The sequence below is a fragment of the Corapipo altera genome, unplaced genomic scaffold (genome assembly GCF_003945725.1).
Source record: "Corapipo altera isolate COAL_440 unplaced genomic scaffold, ASM394572v1 141, whole genome shotgun sequence".
Lineage (NCBI taxonomy): Eukaryota > Metazoa > Chordata > Aves > Passeriformes > Pipridae > Corapipo > Corapipo altera.
Window position 1 is genome coordinate 648,368 of NW_020884971.1, and position 22,309 is coordinate 670,676.

General features: G+C 40.0%; 1 long non-coding RNA gene across 4 annotated transcripts in view; it reads left to right on the forward strand.

Moving 5' to 3' along the window:
* Nucleotides 1-6,937: 6,937 nt before the first annotated feature.
* The window catches only part of LOC113957561, a 94,695-nt gene continuing 79,323 nt past the window's right edge, over nt 6,938-22,309 (forward strand). For 2 of the 4 annotated variants that reach the window (XR_003531210.1, XR_003531213.1), the window contains exons 1-3: nt 6,938-7,040; nt 7,620-7,744; nt 12,587-12,692. This is a non-coding gene — a long non-coding RNA (uncharacterized LOC113957561). Of the gene's footprint in view, nt 7,041-7,605; nt 7,745-12,586; nt 12,693-15,876; nt 15,985-22,309 lie in introns of those variants that run through there. The other 2 variants (XR_003531212.1, XR_003531211.1) reach the window with 2 other exon arrangements.

A 22,309-nucleotide genomic window follows, 5' to 3' on the forward strand; every position in this document is an offset into this window, starting at 1 on the left:
TTGAACTTACAAAAGCAGTCTTGCTCTTCCTTTTTAAATAGTCACCAGCTGTGTTATTTTCTTTCATTCATTCAGCTAATTTTCCCCATATTTAAATAGCTTGAGAGCTTTGTTAAGGCTTCATTCCGTTCAAAACTCAAATTAAAATGCTGATTTCTGCACTGCCTGGCATTTCTGACTAGCACTTTAGTGACTGGCTCTGATCTTTTTATTAAAGGGTTTACATGACAGTTGCAATTTAGAGGAAAAATAAAAATAAGCAAACAGCCTTTTCCCCCACCGAGGCTGTTTATACACAATGTGGTTGTTTCCTCCTGTTCCTGATGTAGTCACAGGCTTTTCCTTAGTGGGACGTTGAGTTTTACTTAGAATATATTTAAAGAGAAGCAGTTCTCAGGGGTTTTTTGCTGTGCTGGATGCTGTGTTTTCACAAATGGAATGTGATGACTCCAAACAGCTGCTTTTCCCATCCAAGCTACTCAAGGAGATGCAGGTACACGTGTTTGTTTTGAATTCTCCTCCTCACATTTCACTTGCCATCCAACAGCCAGGAGGAAATATGAGCTTGTAAAGTGTGGGAAAGCAGCTCCCTTTGACAGGCAAAAGGTCCAGTGCAGGTTATTTTCTTTGACTCCAATCAGATTTGACTAAGACACAGAGAGGTTGGGATAGAGCACAGAAAAATCCATCTCTGTTCTGGGTGTAGTTTGAACTCCTGACCCAAGACATTTGCTACAAAGGATTCTGAGGATTTCATAACCAGTGTTGTTGCTTCTGTCTCTCCCAGATGTCTGGTAAATCAGGATAGATGCTTTACTTAGTTTGGAGAGAATGAAGTGCTAACACAGAGAGCAGGAAGAGAAGATTTATTTAAAACACTCATCCCTCTTTGGAAGACAAAGCAGTAGATTTAAGTTAGAACTGCCAGGATGGATCATGCTGAAGACAAGCAACATTGAAACCAGCACTGTCAGCCCTTTGCAGACTCGTCCTTGGGCTTGTCTGAGGAGGTGGGAGAGTGGACAGATGGCTCCAAGATCCTTGCCTTGTTTCAGTTTTTCAATTCTATGGATTTCTCCATGAAAGGAACTTACAGACAACCTCCCCTTGATGAGGTGTCAGAAGGCTATGGTCATTTTTGTGAACACGTCTCTAGGGGTGGTTACTTGTAATGCTGATCCCCCTTTTATCTGTTCAACCCCTTTCCAGCCTTCAACTCTGTGTGCTGAGGTTTGTGCTGAAGGGAAGGACATTCCTGTCACCTTGCTGGAGGGACCAGGGCACAGGGATGGAGAGAGGATGCCTGGCCTGAGCTGGGCAGGTCCCAGGTGTTTCTGTCTGTGCCTGCAGGATCTGTAAACATCAACCCTTCTAAAATGATTAAAAGGAGAGAAGCAGTCTTACACAGAAGCAAAGAAAGAAGGTCTGTGATATCAAGCCAAGATTTAGTCCCTCAAATTAGATTTTGATATGGGAGAAATCAATGGAATAACTTGAAGTCTAAAATGACAGTATGAAACTATAAATACTTTCAACCATCTCATTGTTCAGCCTGGAGAAGATTTTGGAGTGACCTAATTGTGGCCTTGCAGGGCCTGAAGGGAGACTAAAGAAAGATGGAGAGAGACTATTGACAAGGGCTGGAGTGACAGGACAGGGGGAATGGCTTCCCATGGACAGAGGGCAGGGGTAGATGGGATATGGGGAAGGAATTCCTGGCTGTGAGGGTGGTGAGGCCCTGGCCCAGGTTTCCCAGAGAAGCTGTGGCTGTCCCATCCCTGGAAGTGTCCAAGGCCAGGTTGGACGGGTCTTGGAGCAACCTGGGCTAGTGGAAAGTGTCCCTGCCCATGGCAGGGGCTGGCACTGGATGAGCTTTAAGGTCCTTTCCAGCTAAAGCCATTCTGTGATTTCCAGGTACACCCTTACCAGCCCTCTCCACCTCTGTTAACCTCCATTTTCCAAGCTCCTTCCTGCCTTTTAACCTCCTTTTTTCCCCACCTACCAGTTGCTCAGTTCTTGCCCTTCCCCATTTTATCCACAGCCATTCAATTCTTTTCGTCTTTGGCATTCCATTTTTATTTCCCACAGAAACCCACTGGAAATAGATACTCAGGGCTGCAGTGATTTGGGAAGGCCTTTCCATTGGTGAAATGTGAGTCATCAACACTCCTGCAAGATCTTTGTGCAGTTCCTCTGATGAAACATGGCTCATGGCCTCTCAATATGCATGATATGCTGCAGATCCCCCAGGAGGAGGTTTTACCATCATTTCCAGGGTTCCTGGTGTTGCCTTAGAAGAATAACCAAAGCTGTCAGTCCCTAAGTGTTTGCCATGCTGTTAGAAGGGATGCCAACCGAGACACAGCTTGGGTTCCCCACCTTCTTTGAGCCTGGGTGACTGAGCAGGACTGGCTGTGTGCTCTGTCTGGGTGTTGGCCATGATGCTCTCCTCGCTGTGTGTTTGGATGCACTATTATGTGTGTTAAAAGGTAATAAAGGTTTAAATTTCAATATATCAAACCTCTCTGAGTTGATCCTTGAAGAAGAATGAGGGACTAAAGACAGAAAAAGAGGAGGATGTGTAGCAATAAAATGACAAGACATCATTATAAGCAAATTAAGACTCTTTTTTTCCCTTTCTCAATGTTTATGCCTTTTGCTATTGAGACTGTATGAAGAAGAGATTTGTAGAACATAATCAGTTGACTTTGTGATCTGAAGTGATGCTGTGATAGAGTTGATCTGATCAATCACAGGTCTTACAATACATTTACAATGACATTTGTTTGAATTGATAGAAGGCAGAAACAAGATTTTGTTACATCTGTGATCTCATTTAAAGCTTTTATATGCCACTGCTCTTTTGATGATGTGCATTTACTAGGAAGAGAGGGACTAAAGCCAAGAAGAAGAACTGCTTTGCATTTGCCTTTTGACTGTGATCAGGCTTGATTGGCCCCTGAATCACATGAAGAACACACTTCTTACTACTGAACACATTTTAATTTCAAATTCTCGTGAGGCAAGAAGTTCTAAGAGTCAAACATACCAAGCTCTTGCCTATCCAGGACGCAACACAACACCTTGCTTTGTTCATAACACTAAAGTAAAACCTCTGGACCCTACACTGGATATTCATATTCATTTGGGTTGTAGGCAGGTAGTTAAATTGGGCAAGCTAAAAAAAAAATGCATCCTGTTGTTTGTGCCTAAATGTATTTTCTTCTGTAAACCCTGAATAATTTTCTATTGAGACTTCTCTCCCCATATAGGATGGAACATTTCTATGGCTTCACCACCACCACAGAAAGATTATCCATTTTCCAGACACCTTTGATAAAAAATTATAATTTAATTTGCAGTTTTGATAGCACCTGAAGGAAAGATTGGAACAAATACTCTCATACTACCTCCATTTCCTTGCTGAGATCCATCAGTTCGTTATGTCAAGGTCAAAGCTAAAAATTTTAAACTCTTTTTATTTTACAAAATGGAAAATGTCAGAAAATGTCAGGATTAGGAACAGTGTTGACAGAATCAATGCTCCAAAACATCATTTCTGGGAGCAGCAGAACACAGAAATGCTGAGGAGCTCTGGGCTGCTCAGAGCAGAACATGTTCCTGCCCAGCAGAGCCCTGGGCACTTCTATTAGTGCCAGGCAGGCTTTTGTGGCACCTCAGTGTGCTACCAACAGATAAAAGCCCCTGATTTAGATTTATTTTGATTTCTCCCTTTCTCCAGTACATTCCCCCTTTCCTGTGTTAGTAGTTAGAGATCAATTTAAACAACCTTCTGCCCTCTGCCCTTATTTTCTCTCAGAACTCCAGACAGTCTGAAAGGCTTTTCCTCGGAATGCAGTGGTTCTGTAAAGGATGGAACCTTTGCCCGTATGTCCTTTTGCCTTGGAGTGTTGCTGCAATGAAAAAAGAAAAGTCACATATTTTGGGGATGATGTTTTGCCTTGTGTGCTTTCAGTTCCTTAATTGAATTAATTAAGTTTTCAGTGTATGTTTTTTGAAAAGCAGTGAACTGAGTTCAGTACAAGTCTCCAGTAAACAAAAAAAGCAAATAGAAGAATAACTGTTATTTCATGCCATTAAGTATTTAAGCACATACTTAATTTTATTTGGCACTGCAGTGAGACTTCAGCAATTTTTAAAATATCTCTGTCAATCAGTTAAATAAGGTAATAAATTGCAAATAGAGAAGACAGAGGCAGGCCAGCATTTTAAACAGCAGAACTCATCCCTTGCCAGTCCCTCTACCACCAAACCTGCAAAACAAACACACAGTAAAGCAGATGTCTGAATTCTGAGCAAAATATTTTAAAACAGAACTGTCTGGCTGAAAACTGGGAAGGTGGCATTGATCCCAGGAGAGTTTTTTTTGTTAGTGGGTTTTTTTCCTCTTCAGAAATTCATCTGATGTAATCTTAATTGATTTCACGAAATTCAGCTCTTCACTGAACTTCCTCACAGCCACAGTGTAGGACCTTGACTCCCAATAGAGGGTGAGTTCAACATTTTTTAGCCTCTGTTTTCCAAGTTGAGGCTTTTGTTTAGAGGTACCTGCAGAAATACTTGTTAGATTTTTTTAGGCAAGGGACAGTTGCTGTTAACTCTGTTATCAAAAGCTCTCTCATAGACCTGGATATTGATGTGCTCCCATTTCCAGCTGTGACTGCAGTGCTCCCGTTTGAATCCTGCTTTCCCCCCCAGGTCTGTGCTGGAGCCTGACCTGTGACCCCCCAGCCCTGGGGGAGCAGGAGCAGCTCTGACTCTGAGTGGGATTCCAGGTGTAACCCCAGGGCTGACACTGCTCTCCTGGGCTTTGTGAGGAGCACATTTTGGGAGCTGTGTGTGACTCCCCAGCTCAGGAATTGCCCTTTAGTCCAGACGGAATTCGGTCCGGAGCCATTAACAGGATCCAGGGAAGCAAGGATAAAGGAGAGGCTGCTCTTGCTGATGTGAAAGTGCCTCCATCCATATTTCCTTTTTTCTGTGAGCTGCTGCTGCTGCTGCTGCCAAGCCCATCACTTCAAAGTGCTTTCTGTCCTTGTGAGCCATAATTCTGAGTGTTGGACTCCATTTCCTGCCCTTCCACCTGCTCCTTTGCTCCTGCTCTTTGTTTTGTTCTTATGTCTGTCTACAACTTTTTGTTTTGCCCCAAGCAGATTTTTATTTTTAGTGAGTTTTTAAATCTCCCTTTGTAGCTTTATCATTGTCCTGTTTTTTTATGAATTTGTTAAGATTTTTTTATATATAAAACAGTTTTGCTTTACAAGAGACACAGTTCATTCCCCGAGAGATTCTTCCACATATGAAAGATTTTCCAATTCCAACTTGGTATTTTCATTCCTGTTCAACTTGTGATTTTATTTTATATCCTTACATTTTCACTTCAATTTACTTTTATCTCTTTCAGAATTCCTTCAGAAAGTGGGTATGTGCAGGATATCACAGCTTTAATTCATGGACTCCTGCTCAGGTATTTTCCTCTGCCTATGGAAGACATTAATCTTCCTTTACAATAAAACAACTTAATAAGCTGCAGAAAGTTGATTAGGCAATTTAATTGCCAGTGCTTATGTATTTTCTTGGTACAGCTAAAATTCCACCAAAGGCAGGATACAAGTGGTACCAGGAGCTCTCAACTAAAGAACTAAAATAATGGGAGCAGATTAGCAAATATACAGGAAGAAAAAATGACAAGACATCTTTATAAAGTTTCTTTTATTTATTCAACTTTTATAAATATCACAGAGAGTGATAACTTGGTTTATAAATTGAAGGAATAAAGTGAATGTGCCAACATAAAAAAACATAAACAATTATATTGTCAGTCATTGTTTGAATTATTCATTTGAAATATCTTTTAAGAGTTTTTCCCTGTGTCTGTAAGGCAAAGAAACATATTTATAGGAGTAAAATGTACTAAATAATTATTGAAGTATGCATCAAAGGATTCCTTTGATTATTTTAGAATAAATATTCCAAAACTGCCATTTCTGATTTTATTGTCAAGTAATGGAATATTTGATGTTTTCTATAAGATTTCAAACCTGAGGCAAACAAATGTATAAAAAAGACTAACTTTTATCTTTCAAAGGAAGTTGTGATGGCTGTTGTGAGTCACTCAGCAAAATATAAATAAATTAACAAGTTGACAAATAGCAAGGTAATGAAAAATGTATTTCAATTAATGGGAACCAATTCCAGAATTTGAAATATTTGTGTTTTCAACTCCACATCCTCTACTCTTGCCAGAGAGGACAATATTTGTATATAACTTTGTGTTACCAGATATTTAGGAGGTTTAGGAAAAACTGCCTCTCACAAACACACAGACCATATTCTTTCTCCTTAAAAGCACACACTCACTCACCAAATTAATTCCCAGGGTCTGTATGGGGGAGAAAAAAATTGCAGCTTCTGATGAGCATTCAGTTCTTGGAAATTAGAGTTGCACTGGTTGAACTTGGACAAAAGTTAATTAAGGTTCATTATATAGTCAGTCAATCAATTACAGATCAACAGAACTACTTTTTTAACTTAAAAAAAGTCCTTCTTGGAAACTAAAAGGAGTAAACCAGAAAAACACCTCATGAATTATCCAGAGCATGGAGTAGAAGTCAATTCTAAATTTTCTGAAATAGGAGAAGTTTCTAAACCAAGTTGGAGTGAATTTGAGGCACCTTTCGAAAATGGAGTGAGAGAAGCATTAAACATTAAATGGGAAGTTCAGGTAAGAAAAAATAATAGCTATTTCAAGTTGTCTTATGGTGCAAAATTAAGTCTTGTAATGAAATATTCAGAGCACATTCGAGAGCTGTAACTCAGATCAGACACAGTCCTGGGTCTCTCGATCCCTTTGCTGTTAACAATTAACAGGGTCCAGAGACCCAATTAATAATGAATAACTCTCAAAAAGGAGAACGATTTTTGCTGCTGACTGCAGAGGGATGAACATTTGCTATCTAGTTTAATATATCCTAGTTCAGGCAATAGAAAAAATTTGACAACCATCATGGAAATATTGTGTAAGTATTAAAATTGATAAAATAGAAAATGTGCATCACTGATTCCTCAGGTTTGACTTGTGTCTTTCATCCTTTCAGTTCAAAGTCATGATTATTTGCACATTTGTTATTAAAAGAGAACTCAGTATTCTTTTTTAAATGTAGTGAAGTTGGCGAATTGAATTTTTTCTCTTTCAATTATATAGGTTTGGATATGAAAATGCCTTTAAAGTATGCTGTTAATCTGTTACAGGCAAAATAATGGGTAATTGGAGCTGAATGTCTTTCTTATGTGGCTGCATCTAACCATCAAACAAAACTCTCTGTTAATTGTTAAATCCTAATGACTTCAAAAGACACTTCTCAGGTGGCTGTAGTAGCTCTGATCCCCTGATGTGCTCTGGGCACAGAGACTACACTGAACTGCCTCGTCATTAGTCTTGTCAGCTCTGCTCCTACTTTTATTCCCACAAGTTAATGAAAGACATTATATGTTTTGAGAAAGTAACCTTTTCAAAAGTAATTTTACAGGCAAGGTTTTAGAAGACTCAGTTGTTTTGTAATAATAATGATTTTTCACTATTAGTTCCTTGGTTGTAGGAGTTGTTTCCTGGCAAAGCTCAAGCAACAGAGGAAGGGAGTGGAAATGTGATGGCACCTGATTTCTACGTTTTCTCACTTTTAGGAGAGACAGACTGAGGCAAAATCCTGAACAGTTTGGTCAGGTAAAGCACCAGCTGAGCATAGAGAGAGTTTGGTTTGAGTGTTTGGTCCAGCAGAGTTGACCAAAATACCACATAATAATAATAATGAATAATAACAAATAAACACCAGAAGTAATGTTTTGAAGCATCATAACACAGCACCATTCTGAGCAAACAGCAGGCTGAGAGTGCTCATGTTATCTATCAGTAGGAAGCATTAAATTCTCATTTGGTGACTATTTTTAAAAGTCTGTGGTAGAAGTACAGACATTTAGAGGCAAAAATGAGAAAGACGATTCATAAAACTTCAGGTTCATCTGGTTCACAGCTCCAGAACAAGGGGAGGGGGCAGTGGTGCTGTGACACAGGGTGGGCAGAGGAGTGGGATGGTGACTAAATAAGCTCTGGGGGAAGGAGTTAAAGAGACCCTTTTTAGATACAATTCAATATACGATACAATATCCTCCAAGATTTTTCTCTCAGACATAGACAGGGTGTGTTTGTTTCATGACAGATTTTAATCAGATTTTCCAAGACCATTTGCCTTAAAATTTAACTAGTGTTGCCTGAGTTCATTTGACTAAAACCCTTTTAAGACATGTCATCAAGTCATATGAAGTGTGTTGATTTTTATTTTCCTGGGGTATTATTTAAAAAGTAAAAGTGACTGTGTTTTCATACAGAATATTGGAAAACAAAGGGATTCTGTCATTTGGAGAATATCAGTCTCTTCTTTACGTGAAGGGCATTAGAGATCATAGCAAAGTGAACACTTAAAAGATCATCAGGTTGACACTGTCAAGGGAATGATTTTAAATTTTTGCTTGAACTTGTCTCCTCAAGGATCTCTTTCTGCCTGCACCTCTCATTTTGTTTGTGAAACCCACAGTTCTGGTGCTTCACTTGTATTGAAAACTGTAAAAATGTAACAACAAAGAAAAACAGCAAAGCAACAGCATTGAAAGAGAGCACAAAAGAGCTGCTCTCTTGTTCCCTGGGCTCTCTGCTTAAGAGTTCTATTCACTTAAAACATTTTCTAGATTCTGAAGCACTTGATTAAAGTTAATTGGGACAAAGACAAGCTCTTAAAAAGCACTAATTTTTGACTCAGAAAACCTGAGTAAGTCTAAATATGAACTTATTCTCTGTTGCTCTGTATTCACAGCTATGGTGTTTATTTGGAGAACATTTTAAGGTTTCCTGGCACACACCTCTGCCCTGGGTGGTGTGCTTTGGAGGCATTCATTAGTTCTGCTCCCCTGACCTCCTGTCAGTCTCCTGGGATTTTAGAAAGTCTCCTTCAGGTCACAAGTCAGGTGTTTCTTTGCCCTTGCCTGTCTCTGGCCCTACAAGCACACGTGGAGTCCTTGCCCGACCTCATGTACAGGACTGTCAGCTGAACTGATACTCCTGGTTAATTAATCTCCTCTCGTTCTCAAGCTGGGGTCACATAGATGAAATGTAGGAACAGAACCAGCACAAGTGGTGGATTTGTGCAAACAAACAAGCTCTGAGTTGAGAGGGTAGGAAAGGAGGAGGCCCAGCAGTAGAAGGTACTGTTTGAAGCTGACACAGATCTAACTTGCCACCATTAGAACAGATTTTTAGGGGATATACCCAGTGTTCATAGCCTTTGCAAATTAAAATAGACCTTTTAGTGTCTTAACTACTTCACGTGTCAAACCTAATTTGTTTTTCAAACTGAAGGCATCCTCCACATACTCCTTTTGCTCCCACTTTGAAGGTTATTAAAAGTCTTCTAATCCAGTAATTCCTAACTCTCTCTGTTCTTGCAAGAACGGAGTTCTCACTGCATATCTTAGAGATAACCCTACGCCTTGTCTCTCACACCTCTCTTCTCCAGGCAACCTCTTTTTCTTGTGCTGTTTTGTGAGAATTCTGATTTAACAGCAGTTATGTGTTTGCCTCGAGATGAGAACTCACTCCTTCAGCTGATAGTTTCTAGTCTGCCCTTGGGCTGCTGATACAGTCCTGTTGTATAATACAGAGACACTCACACACCCCTACGGGGGAGCAAAGAGGTTCTGCAGCACTTGAAAGCCTTTCCAAACTCCTGAACATGAATATTTAGTTCCCGGGGCCTTAGACCCTCTCTCTTCCATCCATGAGAAAATCATACATGCACCAGGGCAAATGAAGAGCTGGTCCTGAAATCATTCCTGTGCTGTGCTGGTTTGAAAAGGGTTGTTTTTTTTCCTCAGGCAATTGTAATCTCAAGTGTCAGATCTCTGCTTCAGTGCTGGTGATAATTTCAGGTGTGATGACTTCAGAAGTGCCATAAGTCTTTTGATGTTTTAATTCTTGGCAAAGCATTGCTGTGCCACCAATGCAGGTGTGTTGACACTTGAGACTACCAACTGCATGAATTAAAACTCTTCCAGGATCTGGATCTCCTGGCAAACCCATGCACACAATACAAACAGCAACCCTGCATTGCCATAATAAAGTACACAGCTGCTGGACTTTTAGTATTTCATACTTATATTCATATATACATATCAAAATAAATAACAATTGTATACGTGATGACATACAAATTCACTCCTGAACAAAAGAGCTTAGCTGTTTAAAGCACAGGTATCTTCCAGAGATGCCTAAAGGAACTGAGAGAGCTCATAATGGCTATTAAGAAATGAAACTTTCACACCAGTGCCAAAAAGCCAAACCATGATACAGGCACACATAAAAATATACCTTTGGATGATATTCAATTCACAGTCCTAACAAATTAGTTTTAAAGGTTATCTGTTTGGTTTTAATAGTGAATACTGGGGTTCCTGTTCTGCCCTGCTCTGTAATATTTTCATTGATAAAATACAGGACACAGGAAGGAATTGATCACTGAGGGTGTTGTTGGACAAAGGAAGACATTGAATGTAAAAGGACTAATGGGGCAGTGTCGAGTATAAAACAGAAGTCCTTAGGAGCAGTCAGCATTTTAGAAGATTAGGTTTCTCTGCTAATCTGATTAGCAGGTTGGAAGTCATTTCAGAAAACCGCAGTTTCTTTAGACTGAAAAATCAGGGTCACTAAGTTGCTTTGTTTCTATTCCCATGATTGTACTGCTCTGTTCAAAGGACTGACCTTTGTAGAAACCAGACCATTAATTGTGTTATGATAGCTAGAAGAGGAGACTATTTACTCAACACCTTAAAATAATGAGGAAAGTGAGCATCTCAAAATACAAAATAAAATAAAAAAATCTGTATGACCTCCATTCACTAAGAGGCAGCACAGAACCAGGAAACAAAAGCACAGAATGGGCTATCAGAGCTTAAAGAACACCCACAAAGTGCTCTGGAGGAACAGGAAGAGACAGAAGGACCTCCAGATGGAAGAATGCAGGTCCAAAAGTGTAACAGCAGCAAAGAAATAGCTTAACAATGAGACCAACAGTACCAAGAAGTTCCATGTACGAAACAATCCGAAGGGCTCTGGCGTGCGGCTGTAGCTGAACACTGGTGTGATGCTTTTTGTGCTTTTAAGAAGAAAAAGACACGCTCTGATATTGCACTTTGCTTTCTCTTGTCTCAGTAAAGACTCTGAGCATGTTGACATTATCATGAATAAAGTGAAGTAAAATAAGGCACAGATTTAAAGCCCCAAGGATGTTCAGGCAGAGATTTGTCCCTGCTAAACTGCACATCCCCCACTCCCTGTACAACCAACGGAGGGACAGGCAATTCCAGAAGGTAATTCTGCTCTGCATCAACCTCTGAAGTTTTCTGCATCTCTTCTCTTGCTGTGTGTGAAGGGGAAGGTCACTAAGCTATTAACTTTGGACTTCAGCTCTCTTTGGGCAAATACAAGGCCTATGAAGGTACAAAGCCTGATAATTATAGCACAGGCAAATGTGATTTAGTTCAAATGTGTAATTTATAGATTGCAATGCTGTGTGAGATCACCTCATTAATTCCAGTGATAGACTAAAGTCTGAACACCTTGCACTGGAGAATAATTCATTTAATGTCAAAAGTAATTGTTCTGTAAATGCCCACCAGAGTTATTTTTTTAAGAAGAATCCCACCCTAAATGCATGTGTTGCAATTTTGTGGTCTGGTTAAGAGCATGTCCTGCAGTCAAAGGGGTTTATTCAGGAAAACACTGGGATTTGCAGGTTCCTCTGCCAAATGGTACCAAAGTGTGTGTGGAGGAGTGGCCTGGCAGAGGTTACAGCTGAAAGGAGCACCACTGAGATACAACTTCTGATGATGCAAAAGATATTCTGCCGGTCCCATAGAACCACTGTTCTGGGGCAGATTTCTCTTCTTTTGCAAAGTTGAGAGTTCCAAGTCCTTTCTGGCTCAGCTGTCTTTGCTGGTTTTGGCTAAAGGCAGATGTGAATGGGCAGTGGGCTCAACAGAAGCATCTGCGTGTGTTAATGACTCAAATTGCTTGGTGACTTTATTAAAGTTTATTGATATCTTTTGTTTGTTTATTTAAAGATGAATTGAACTTCCGTTGACTTGAAAAAAGTAGTAATTATTTAATACCAGCAGGAAATATGTCATAGATTTTCCTGCTTTTACCTGTCACTTGAAGGTGTGTTGGCCAGTAATATTCTAGTGGTGTCTTTGCTTTCAGCCCCCAAAACTATTGTTCATGGTGCTGAATGTGATGTTTTAGTATATATTTACAGTTCTTATTCAGGCAACTTAGGGGAATATTGAAGTAATCAAGATCCAGTCCAGTGTTTGATGTTGGAGGTGAATATGACTCAGTCTGTCCTGCCTGGAGTTTCTTAAAATCTGGGTTTCCTTTTCCCATATGATACATTTCAATAATAAACTTAAACCCAAATAGAGTAGTGATGTACACAACCTCTCTCTTGTGTCTTTCCAGTGTGATACAATACTTCTACTACAAAAAATTCCAGGGATATATGGTTTCCTATTTTCCTCTTCCAGTGTTTTTGGACCACTGTGATATGTCAGCTGTGTTCCAAGCTGTAAGGATAACATTTACTTCCTCTAGTGAATAAAGTATATTTGGAAAACTATGAACATAATAATGATAAGAGGACAGTGTAGTAGGAAGGTAAATTACTTTTTGTCATTCAGATCTAACAGAAAGAATTTTAAGAAGACACCTTTCTTCTTGTATTAAAATAAAAATTTAAAACATAGGTGCTTTTAGAAATGAGATAGAGTGAATGAACTTGGTGAGAACAACTGAGAACACAAGTGTCACTGATTCTTGTCACGGAGTTACTTTTAAATTTGGGCAAAATTCAGGAGAATTAAACACTTTGCTTTTGTTTGTGTCTCTTTATGTTGACAGTGGGATATAATGGACCATGTTACCTCAGAGGTGCAATTCTGTGTCTCATGGAAGAGGAGCTTAACCTGGAGAGAAAATTGGGAGGGTGGGCAGGAGGCCCAAAGGAGTGAGGCCATGGTCACACTCTGGAATGAATCTGCCCCTCCAGCACGTGCAGTGGGTGGGGAAGGCAAGTGGAAACAGGCCATGGTTAAAAGGAAATGAATTTTCCCCAACCTCCCTATGTTTAAACCAAAGAAAATGTCTCTCTTTTGCTTTGTGTGAAATAAGTTTTTATGCTGGAGTTTGCTTTGCCACAAGGATGGTCTTTAGCTGATCCTGCTGATTTGTTCCTGCTCAGAGGAGCTGGAAGATTGAATGCACTTCCTCAGTATTCAGACATGGCAAGCCCTGGTAATTAGCTGTCCCAGAGCTAGATTATTAGTAAGCAATAAAAATTCTCTGATTTCCATCAACAAATACAGTTTCCAGTCATTATGGTCTGCAAGAATAGCATCAATTTATTTGAGATTTTTCTCTCCTAAGCATCAGTAGGAAGAGTTATTCCCACATGCATTTAGAAGGATGATTAGAAAGAGACTTTTTCAAGATGGCTTTAAAATGAAGCAGCAAGACCTAAGAATGTAAATCATGTTCTATGGGAAGAAAAAAAAAGTAGATCAGGTTAGGAATGCAAATCATATTCAAGGGAAAAATTCAGATCAATATTAGAATCTGCCTTGTGTGCCTGCAGTAGCATAAAATTATCTGCTGAGCTGCCTGTAGAAATGACATTAAAGGGAAGAAAAAGCTGATAATTTGGCTCCATTAAGGTAAATTGTAACCCAAATTGGGGGTAAAATTGTATGAAAACAGATGCAGAATACTTGTGGAAAATGTCAGGTATGTTCTTATTTCATTGTTGCAGCAAGATGGAACATGAGATGTTTGAGAGGAGGGGAAAATGACTGGGATTGAATTCCTGATTCTCAAATGTTCAATAGGAAATGAGTCAGTGGCCTCATTTTTCCAAGGTAGTGTCTGTCTTTGAAGAAGGGATCCTAAACTTTGGTAGATATATTCTGGGGAAATTTAGTTTAGGGAAGGTTTTCATTATGATTCATAACATTACCTGGAATTATTAAGAATTTTGTGGGAGGAACATTTAGAATAATAGATATTAAACCAAACCAACTGACCAAACAATCATTCAGACAAAACCCTTCTTCAGCTTTAGTTTTCTGAACAGAAACAAGAGTTCACAGACTTCTTCTCAGACTCCAGTTCCTGCAGATCCCACAAAGTTCCCAAATTTCAGAGGGTATTTCTTTCTGTGAGATAGAACATTCGTACAAGTCAGGGTCTTAGCCCCCATTTCCTTGATGATCTTGATAATCTCTTTCTTTTTCTTTTTTAATTTGTTGTCAGAACCAGATCCTGAGAATCCCAGTGCAAAATGTTGGGTTCAAATTCCTTGCTTTAGAGCTGGGCTTTGACCCCCTCCAGCTGCCTTCACAACCTGATCTCTCTGTCATCTCCCTCATTCTGGAGTCAAATGTATGATAATACATCCTGATGATGTACAAAATTGGTGAAAGTAAGATAGTGGTGTGAAACATTAGCTAAATCAATATTTTTGAGCACCTTTTGATTTTATTTTTTTTTCTATTTCTGAACAAGTATAACGATAGGAGTGGCTAAATTTAGCCAGGTTTGAAAGTTGTACAGTTTCAAATGGGAGACAAGATTTCCAACATATTTGTCTAAAATGTATTAGAAATGGTGTTTAAAATTTTCTATGTGAAGGGAGTGGAATAAATTATTAGTTTAATAATGTACATGAAAAAGAAGGTTGTTCTTCATATTAAATATCCTTTGAGTTGTCCCTGTTTTTAGCATTTTAACAGGGTGACAGCAGCATATTAATGGAAAAAGATAGTCCTGACCTGTTCTGTTGAGCTTTCAGTGGTTGCCAGACAACTTTCTTCACTAATGACTAGTGAAAAATCACGGTTACATGACGCTATTACACTGGATTAATAAATGTGCAGATCCCGTGTGTCTGAATTAAAAATATGATTTCCAATTTCTCTTTCATGGAAAGTATTCAGATTCCATTGTTTAATAAATCATGTGACAAAACTAAGTAGCAGGAGGTTACTTAGGGTGGTTTGAACATCATGAAAAGAGAGGGATGGCTGAAAATGCCTTTGGTTGAGCAAAAGGCTGTGATTTGCAGTGATTTTCATGCACTATATGTGACGCGTGAAGCAGTGAGCCATAATACATGGAAAGGGAAATTCAGAATGTCTGGCACCTCTGCAATTTCACACTGCTGGGAGTGATCACCAAGGCTGAGCCTACAGGTTGGCAGGAGCAGCTATTTAAATCTTCAACTGCAGGCTCAGGATCCAAACTCCATCTCCTAAAAGCTGATTTCACAGCACATTGCTGCTCTTTTCCCTTATTTGCCTGGAGAATGATGTACTCGGAAATTCCTGACTAGGGCATGACAGGGCATGGTGGGAAGGTGGGAAGGAAGAGTTTCTTCCCCTTGCCCTTCCTTTTCCCCTTTCCATTTCATTACCAGACCTTTGCTTTTAGAAGACAGACAGATGCAAATAACATAACTGGGAAAGCAATTTATTCCAAGAGAGCTGAATATAAGCCCAGACTGAGGAAATACGGCACATGTGAGAGATGTGGCCATGTAGGACCAGACTTCACACCTCTCCTTGGAGAATCCTAAAGATTGCCTCAAACAAATCTGCTTTAATTTCTCTGTATTGGAAATGAAGGCTGAAATGGATGTCTGGATAAATGAACCTTGGGAGAGCTGAGAGGTGATTTTGTTTAAATTCTTTTGATTGCAGCAGAAATCAAATTTATTTTGCTGGAGGGTGACTTCCCAAGCAAAGCACATTAAATCACTCTGCTTCCAAGGGAGGGTGAAGCAGCAGATATATATCCATGCTGGAGAGGTGAGATGTCTGTTACATGTTCATTACACATATTTATGGCTCAGCTGCAAACTGAAAAGTATTCATGAATTTTATATATTTTAAAAGTGTTTCCAGGTATGCCCTCAGCTTTTCAGTGAAGTCTGAGCTTGTACAAACTACTGAGTCCCTCTCTGTCTGCTACACTATTTAATTTTTCACCCTTTGGGAAGTCGTGGGAGTTTCACTGTAAGATAGGCAAAATGTAACCAAGCATGTGAAAAGGTACATATTCATTGCTAATAGCACAAACAGGGCCTGTCAGGTCTCTGCATCACGAGCTGGGAAGTGTCTGATATGGTTTTGTGTACACTGAGAACATCTTTGTAAGTTCACATTCTGTATAAATGTTGCAGGATTTACTGACTTATGTTGTTTTCACAGAATCCCAGAATGGGCTGAGTTGGAAGGGACCTACAAGGATCATCCAGTCCAACCCCTGGCCCTGCACAGGCCCATCCCCAACAGTCACCCCCTGTGCCCCAGAGGATCAGCCAAACCCTCCTGGAGCTCTGGCAGCCTTGGGGCTGTGCCCACTGCCCTGGGGAGCCTGGGCAGTGCCCAACCAGCCTCTGGGGGAAGAACCTTTTGCTGAGATCCAACCTGAGCCTGCCCTGACACAGCTCCAGCCATTCCCTGGCTGCTGTCCCTGGTCCCCCCAGAGCAGAGCTCAGTCCCTGCCCCTCCTCTGCCCCTGCCCAGGCAGTTTTGTTCCATGTCTGTGGGGCTCCAGCAGACCTTTCACAAGGAGCCACAGGATCCCGTTTTGAGAAGAGTTTTAGTTTGGGAGAGCAGATAGGATGGGAACCACCTTGTTGGAGTCAAACTGGCCTTAGATCTCTTACCTCGGGCAGAGCTGTTGTTTGGACCCAGGTCTCAGACACACATCCACAAATGCAAACACCCACTTGGGATGTGAATGAGCTGGGAATGTGGGGCTGGGCATGTGGGGCTGGACGTTCCTGGCTGCATCATCTGTCATCCAGCCCAAATGTCCCCAACACAATTCCATTACTGCTGGCACAGTGAAAGCAAGATGCTTAAGCTTCTGTCTCACCAGAAGAGCAGCTTGTGATGCCAAATTTCTGACTAAGGATTACACTTTGCTCCACAAGGAAAATATTGGTGTAGAAACCTAAAAGGAACAGATTATTTCCAAATCCAGAGAAGGAACCCTGAGATCTTTTTCTTGTGCATTTACTGCAGTAACCACATTTAGAGAAAAAGAGGAGCAGCACATCTTGAGAGTAAATATAGCAGGAACAAAGACTTGTTTCAGCTTATTAACAGTCTTGAATGTTCAAGAGGTTTTAATCCCTAATTAGCAATAAGAGCTTACACATTTCTAGCATATTGCACAGTCACTTCAGGTAAATGGAAATTTTTTTTCTGCTTTTGAGAGACACAAGAGGTTTTAGGAGAACAACAGGACAATTTAAAATAATCTCAAAACTCAGATTCCTGAAGACCAAAATTTGTTTCTTTCATAGACAGATTCCTTTAAGATGTAATGAAGTTTATGTGACTTATAAATCATACCCAGATCACTGAATTAGGGTTATTTTGTGCAGAAAACTGTAATTTCAGTCTTAGGCAGCTTCCTGTTGACTCCATAGAGATGGGAGTGATACCTGCACATTCCCATTGCTGATTGTGCTGTTTCTTGATGGCAAAACTGACCCCTCTGCGCCCACTCTGAACTGTTTCATTTCACGTGCAATTACTTGTAGATACCTAAGAGTTCCTGTTATTTGTATGACCTGATAGAACCATACCCATGCTGATCAGAATGTTATGAAATGACTTCATGTCCTTTCCCAACATCCTCAAATGTGTTGAAGAGAATCTGGAATTCTCTTTGGCTTTTCTAGACTGCAGAGAGGAAAGAAATGACAAAAACATCTCCAGTGGTGATAGAAAAAATGTTGGAAGATCCCAGTCAAATTAATGGTGGAGTATCTGCAGCCACATAGCCACTACTTTCTGTTACAGGAAGGAAGACTTAGGTTTAAAAAAAGTCTGTGATACTTCTGAAATTTGTAATTTTTTCCATGTTCTTCTCTCAGTCCACAGTAAGTCGGGTGTTCTTCAGTGAAATGTTGGACTGGGGTCTATTGGGCTTAGATAAAGAAGAGGAGACTGGAACCCAAGATCTTTGTAACGTTTTTGTGTAATTTTCTGTCTGTATTCAGAGGAGGAAGATTAAACTGTACGAGTGCAGGCAAATCCCACGGTACGAGCCTTGGGTTATATGAAATCAAGGAGTCCCCTTCCTGCAGCATGAGCTGCGTGTAATGTATTTACACATGAGGTGTTACTTTGAAGTGGGGATCTTGTCTTTGATCAAAAGCATACAGCTTCCCTCATGTCTCTCAGAGACAGACAGGAGTTAGAGCACACTGGTGTGGGTTTTTTTAATGTTTTGGACAGCAAAAATGACATTTACATGAAACAGTAATCCTGGGAATGTATGAGATAAGACAATTTCAGCTGTGAGCTGAGAGAAAGTCTCACAAGCAGACTTGAAATCAAGCAGAAGTAACAGTGTGTCATATTCACTCTGCCTCCCTTACCTGCTGTTAGTTAAAAGACTGATGAAGGAAGTCTGTCAACATTCCTATGATGAAAAGGAAAATGTGTTTAAAATCTTCCTGATGAAAGTACAGTTAATCAGAAGAAAGGTTTTGATTAAATGCTCTTAATTTCGAATGCTTGTTTAGGAAGTGTAAATGTGCTGCAGCAAAGCTTTCTAACCCGGGAAGGGAAGAGTATAGAGACTGACAGTGCAGTATTTTTTGGGTTCCTGAGGAGGGTAGAGAAGGCACAACACAATTAAAAGGAAAACCACCTGAGCACTGCCTTCCTTAGTCTCTGTAGCCACTGAGGGCACTGCCTTTATCAGGGTTCTGCACTCAGATCAATGATATTGTCTTTCTGCTGGTTTTGTATTGACTGGCCATGGATTGTTCTGTGATTTTTTAAATGTACAAATGAATGTGTCTGTCCTGGGGAGAAGAAAGGGAATCTGGAAGAATAATATGCTGTGCATACACAGTAGGGAAGCACTACTGAGGCAGCTCTGTCCATTTTTGTTCCAGAAGGAGTTTGCAGCTTATCGCAGAGCATGGGGCAGAGTTGAATATTGTGGATGGGCCAGGCATTGCTCCTGCCCTTTGTGGACACACAGGGAGCGTTATCCTGGCTCACAGTGGGAATGAGGAGCTCTCCTTTTATTTTTGTGGCATATTTATTTATGTACAAGGGACAGTTTTTGAAATGACTCTTTGAGGCAACCAAAGCTTCTTTACTGAGACCTGAGATGGCAGAGCTGGCAAATATGTACCACAACACCAGAGAATGCTCAGAGCCATCAGGGTTTGGACACCTGTATTATGGCAACTGCCTTCCCCCTTCATGGAAATGGGAACATGAGTCTTGGTCCTTTGTCCCAACCAGTTTTAGGGTTGGTTTGCCCAGATCTGGGGTTCCCATGTGAACTTTCCTCCTGTCCACGTTCTAACCTGGAGAGAAAAAGGGACAAAGAATCATTACCTGTTCACATTTCTGTAGATTTAGTGCTTTTTAACAAGGAGAAAATAAACCCATTTCTTTTAAAGATAACTTCTAATGATTTAGAATTATTAAACACTGAAACCAAAATGATAGAAGTACGATGCTTACCCAGTTACATGGCTGCTTGTTGAAAAAGAGCAAACTAATATGTCATACCAATAGGAAAGTGCAGTCAAATAAGAGAATAAGGTCCAGTTGCTTAAATTACTGGAGAAAAATTGCCTGTGGCCATTCAAAGAGTGTTTGGATCCTGTTCTTCCATTGTGCTGGGCAGGATTCCACAAAGGGCATTTCTGCTGGGGAAGTTCCCTCAGTAGAGCTGGACTATCTTGCCTTCCATAGTAAGGATTGAACCTTTTGTGTTAGATAAAGCCATATACCTGGAATTTCCTGCATTACATAACTCTTACCCTTAAAACAACATTAGGTGAAAGAATTTATAGTTAATGAACTTCAGTAAGTAAAGACATTATAAATTATTTTGACAGGCAACTTTGGTCGTTCAAATGGTGCAATCTGTGAATAAAACCCTTCCCTTTGCACAGTGTGTTATCTTTACAGTACGAAGGCATACATCTGGTCTTTCTTCATTTCCTTCCCAGGATCACATCCCTCTCTTCCCAATGATTCCAGTTTTCACTTTTTGAATTCTTTGTCTCTTTTATAAGAACTTCAGATAAATAATTAAAGAGAAAGTAAGAGGAAGGTTTCTTCCCCCTATATCTGATAGGGAACACTAACAAGATGCTTCTGTGTTTTTACCATTTTTCTCTTCTTCACCTGTCCTTTACATTTTGGAATAAGAACTAGCTCTGTATTTTACCTAGCATAAGGGAGTATCAATCTTTGTTAATTTGTAATGATATTATTATATTTTTATTTAGTTTGAATGGGACTTTCATCATCTCGAAATCAGAGCTAAATGGGAAGAAGTAACATTGCTCACAAATATAAGTGGAAATAAATTACAAAGAGAAAATAATCTCTATGTTACTGGTTATCTTTTTGTAAATAATCAAAATAACCAGTTGTTTTTCTATCCTACACCACAGTCTTCCCTCGATGGAAATAGGCAATGAAATGAGGTATCAATAATGTCAAAACTCAAATTGCAATTAAAAAGCCTGGGAGTGGAAGGTCTCAGAAATGCCAGACTGCTGCTGGATCTTCAGTTTGCACTTCACTCACAGAGCACACAAAGTTTCCTCCAGAGCTGTCGCCACCTCTACAACTTTGTCATGAGAGTTCACAGTGCAGAGAAATAGCTTTTGATATTTTCCTTTTCCACATCAATCCTCTGTCTTTGCTTTTCTTCAAATACTGATTCCTTTCTGCTCCTGGTGCTCTGAGAAGTGCAGAAATGTGAGATGCAAAAAGAAAATCTTGGAAATATTTTAACAAAGCCACTTTGGTGCCTCACAAACTCCTGTCTCAATGTATGGGAACATACAGAGTGACAATCTGTCTCTGCATTATTAATAATGCTATCAACTGAATAGAATAATGCTCTATAGCTTCACAACCTTCTTCCAAAATTAATCCTGCATTCTAGAAAATGAAAATCAGCTTAAGTTTGTACCATTTCAGTGGAGTCATATATGCCAAATTATTTCTTATTTGCACCAGTGTAATTCCTCATGTAAATTTAAAATGAAATTTATCCCTCAACCTCCTGTTGGTCTTAAAACGAAAATCATCATAACTGCAGAATGGTGGGTGTGTATGTCCATCCACCTCTGAATAATATTTAAAAAAAAATCCAAATACTTCATAGAATCATAGAATGGTTTGGGTTGGAAGAGGCCTTAAAGCTCATCCATTGCCCCCCCCTGCCATAGGCAGGGACACCTTCCACTAGCCCAGGTTGCTCCAAGCCCCCTCCAACCTGGCCTTGGTTCTTGCACTTCAAATGCTAATTTAACCCCTTGTTTGACATCAGTGCAGAGTCCTGTAAGAGTTTAAAGAATGCACATCCCCAGACCATCTGTGCATCTCCCATGAGGATGGTTGTTGCTGTTCTGTTTGCCATGATTGAAGTGTGATGAACTGTGTCATTTCTAAAATGTGAAGGCTTTTGGAAAAGCCACACAATGCACTGAGGCAAAAGGATTAGCTTGCTTTTGTGTAATTTCTAGCAAGAGCATTGTTACAAGATGCATGTGGAGAGAGCTGGTGACCTATGCACACCTTGAAAATTAGTACAAGGCAAATTAGCAGAGTCACAGAATTTGCCAAGGGCGTTCTGTTTGAAGTGTTCAGAGAATTAATGAAAGGTGTAGGTGCTGTATGAATAACATGTGGAGTCAGTCAGAGTTGCTCAGTTACAAACCCAGCTGTCACAGGCAGACTCTGCTCATGTCTAAAGACACTCGTAAAATTAATGGGTTTATAAAATAAACAAAGCTTACTTGCTCTATTTGATTTTTATTTCAGCATCCTGAAGGGCTAAGAAGAACCAGTTCTGGACCTCGAGCATTTCCCTTCCCTGCTTGGCTGTGCCTCCAGCCAACACTGATGGGTTACAAAGCCCTGTCACATGAACAACACAGATGCTCCCATTTCTGAGGAACAAGGAGTATTCTACGGCCAATTCTTGGGATGCTGACTTTTAAAAGAGATCAAACATGGAAATGGCAGGGGAAAAAAATCAAAGATGTCTTTCCTTTTTAATGTTGGCTCTTGGATGGAGAAACCATCCAGAATTAGATTTCAGAAGCATGATCCCTTTTCTTTG